This window comes from Populus euphratica, unplaced genomic scaffold (assembly GCF_000495115.2).
Source record: "Populus euphratica unplaced genomic scaffold, PopEup_1.0 scaffold1369.1, whole genome shotgun sequence".
Lineage (NCBI taxonomy): Eukaryota > Viridiplantae > Streptophyta > Magnoliopsida > Malpighiales > Salicaceae > Populus > Populus euphratica.
In genome coordinates, this window is record NW_011501228.1 from 50,710 (window position 1) to 51,293 (window position 584).

Below are 584 nucleotides of genomic sequence, written 5' to 3' on the forward strand. Positions count from 1 at the left end.
TCTTCTTCTTCTCTTTATTATTATTATTATCATTGTTGTTATTATTGTTATTACTATTATTATTGTTGTTGTTATTATTATTATTGTTGCTATACTATTGTCGTTTATAATTTGTACAATTAACCTCCCTGTGGTTCGACCCCGGTCTTGCCGGTTTATTTATTACTTCGACACTCCTGCACTTGGGAGAAGACATCAATCTTTTAGTCGTGTCAGTGGCTCCTCGCAACAATTCGATTGTTTATAATGATATTGTTCATTATATAGTTTCAATTAATTTTCTTCATAATTTGGCCTTTTTGGATACTAATAGACGACTTCATATTTGATTAGTACTTAAAAGTGTATTTTTATCAAGATTTTATATCATTATTTTGCACTTGAAGTATCAATAACTCCTTAACTAAAGCATGTTTTATAATAACATATCTAATAATATAAGATACCTTTAATTTGTGGCAAATGTTGATTTTAAATGCAGGCCTATCACATAAATGAAAGAATTGATTGATGAGTTTAAGAACTGAAATCGAAAGGACAAAGAGATGACCAAACTTAGAAAAAAGATGCAATTGTAGTCCAAA